This window comes from Penaeus monodon, unplaced genomic scaffold (assembly GCF_015228065.2).
Source record: "Penaeus monodon isolate SGIC_2016 unplaced genomic scaffold, NSTDA_Pmon_1 PmonScaffold_15857, whole genome shotgun sequence".
Taxonomy (NCBI): Eukaryota; Metazoa; Arthropoda; class Malacostraca; order Decapoda; family Penaeidae; genus Penaeus; species Penaeus monodon.
Genome location: NW_023645105.1, coordinates 5,292 through 8,308, shown reverse-complemented (window position 1 = coordinate 8,308; position 3,017 = coordinate 5,292). Strand labels below are relative to the sequence as shown.

General features: G+C 33.0%; 1 long non-coding RNA gene across 2 annotated transcripts; it reads left to right on the top strand.

Annotated features, from left to right (window-relative positions):
* Window positions 1-31: 31 nt before the first annotated feature.
* Window positions 32-1,888, top strand: LOC119569502. Of its 2 annotated transcripts, none has more exons than XR_005228268.1 (3): window positions 32-97; window positions 209-292; window positions 1,874-1,888. It is a non-coding gene; the product is annotated as an uncharacterized LOC119569502 (long non-coding RNA). The 2 variants fall into 2 exon arrangements; XR_005228269.1 differs by lacking the exon at window positions 1,874-1,888 and adding an exon at window positions 1,308-1,364.
* The last annotated feature ends 1,129 nt before the right edge of the window (window positions 1,889-3,017 follow it).

The following is a 3,017-nucleotide window of genomic DNA, read 5'->3' as shown; positions in this document are numbered from 1 at the left end:
GGTTTACCCGTGTTGTCAAGAAGAGATCATAGGACGTTCCCAAAGGAAACTGATGGACTCCCAGATAGCTGATTCTATAGACTTCATGGTAGAGAGAGTAAGTTTGGATTAGTCTCACTTTCTGTCTGTAAAACTTTTAAATTCTGTTTGGTTAAATGATTTTTTTCATCATTTATGACTATTCTAAGTGTTTTGTAACTAATTCCAGTTAGAGAGTCTGAACCAGAGTGAGTTGGCATCCAGACTCACCCTCAACTGCTCTCCAGCCTATATTCAGCCACAGAAGGTTCAGGTCAGTTTTTGGATTATAGAATGATCTTTTTTATATTGCTAGTATTGTGTAGTTGCTATTTTAGTGTGTTGACAACTTGAATGTATTGTCATTATCAGGTGAAGGAGTCAAAAGTAGATGCATTTCATACATACTTGCTTTTCCTCAAATTCAGGTACCTGAGAAATGTGGCTTTATTAATGCAAATGTCTAGACTTTATGTAACTACTAATGCAACACGATGATGAGATAATATTGGGTTGGTCAGAAATGGTGATCTTTGTCTGTAATTTATTCATTAGTACACAATAAATGGAGAGTCTGTAAAGTTGATATTAAAGATATTTATGTAAAATATTTTTTGTTTTGGTTAATAATGATTACCATCATTAAATCACATTCTCATTGGAAATACAGCATATATTATATATGCTATATTTTGAGTTTATTTCAAAATAATAATTTTTCATTCATTTTTTAAATTATGCATAATGGAAATTTTTTATATTTGTCATTTGTTTTTGATATTTTTAAAACAGTTTCAAATGTTATTGGTACAGTGTGTTGGCTTCTATTTGCAATCATTTATCATTTGTTTTGTATGTGCATTATGGTATATTTCCCTCAAAACCAGCAAAGTGGATGTTAAAGTGGTTAGGAAATTAGCCTTTCACAGATGTGATTCCCCCATAAACTTGTTTCTTCATTTCTGATAATGTTACTTGGCTTGTCTTTATATTAACAATTTTTATAGCTTTTAGGTTTTACATTTAGAAAACTTGTGCCATCCCGCAGCAGTAGGGAACTCCTGTTATTTTCTCTGCTTTTCATGTTGGCAATTTAAAGCAACAGATCCCAGAGACTAGGGTCGTATGTGCTAAGGGTCATTGGTTGCAGTGGGGTCAAAGTAGAAGTAGAGCTTTATTGCTGAGACAGTTCACCATTAGTCTTTGGGCACCTTTGGGTTTTGAAGGAAATACAGTGTTGCTTTGGCTAGCAGCTTTAGGTCATGTTGTTTCTATCTTCTGCTTTTCAGAAGTGAGATGGTCTGTCAGGCTCTCCCTAGGTACATTTACATTGTGTGCTAAGGAGAATTTGTGCTTTGGCTCATTCTTTCTCCCGGAGCTGCACGGATTTATAGCTTGAACACCCAGCTTTCTCATGCTTCACCAGCTTATTAGGAATCTACTTATGTGGTATGTAAGATCATTTCTGTTTTTTTTTGCAAGGAATTTTTATGATGGCCTCATGAATTAGTCAAGAATTTTTTTTGGGATTTCTTCATCAATTCTAGTTTTCGTTTGAATTATTAGTTTGTTTGTATTATATTATTATTTTTATTTATTTATTTTTTTTTTCTTTTAGAAATGGGACTGAGTAGCAATATTTTTTCCCTTTTAGTCTATATGATTATTTGGATCAGAGCAAAAAATTTTTTTATCTAAAGATGTCTGTCTGGTGCATGATACCTTTGTCCGTATTAGAGCTAACACTTGCATATAGCCAAACAAGTTTTTGGGGAAATGACAGCACTGTGGAGATACTAAAGAATGAAGCAGAACAAGGAAACTTGCACTTAGCCATTTCATTCTTCTCACACAGGTGGAAGTAACAATATGGTTTGTCTTCGATGAATCTGCCTTATCACAAACTGTTAAAGAGGAGGTTTACAAGGTTATCCTTTGGCACGTTAGCACACCTGAAGACTGGGGGAAACTTTCCTTTCTTAGCCAGGGCAGATGAAGTTAATATATACATTCAGGTGAGATCTTCTATTTTATGTATTGGGTTTAAAATAATAATATGTACTGTTTAGCATTTGTATTATTTTTATTTGGGAATCTCAAATTAGGGAACTAAGGAAGGTTAAAGAATGTGCATATTTTTGTAGAGCATAATTGTTTTGTTTTTAAAATGCACATGTGAACTTTTAAATTTTCAAAAATAAATAAAGTTTTAGTCATTGCTAAAAACAAAAACTGTGATAAATCTTTACTCATGGATTTTAAATTTTGCTTTTTGATTCCAGGTTCACCTTCGAGCCTATGAAGGAACTGACAAAAATGCAAAATGATTCAGGCACTCCAGTGGAACGATAAAGTGAATAACAAAAGATATATGACAAATTTTATAGGAAATCACTAGTGACAAAAGTACAAGACATATCAGAATATCAGTTTCCTATGTATTGGATGTCACTTTTTTTATATTTAATAGTAAGAACAAAATTTCTTAGGTTTTTCTATTGCTAAATATGAAAAGCTGTTTTGTTATGCAAGTTTGATTTTTGTAGTCTTTGTAAACATTTCATAGTGATGTGTTCATTCCATGGAAAAGTAGGGAGTGTGATTTCTTATTGGAACTAGGATAAAGAGTAGAGATATTTTTTCATGTGGATGGGGTATGGGATGTGTTAACGGGTAGACATGCATTTTTTAAAATTCATCTTGTGTTTAAGGAAAGCTTGAAAGATTTGCATCGTGTATTTTTTTGGAGTGCTAACGGTATCACTTATCTGACAGGAATGGACAAATGGACACAGAAAATAAAGTTATGCTGATGGCAAATGTTTTGTAGGGATTGTTTTGTAAGAAAACTCAAAGTAGTTTTGAGGTATTTTTAAGGAAGTCCTAATGAATCTCGTGTCATGATATCCACCTCAGAAATTAGCATTTGAAGTCATCTTTATGTTCTTAATGAAGGGCTTATCCGTGTCAAAAAAATATATGCAAAAAGGCCCTAGGGT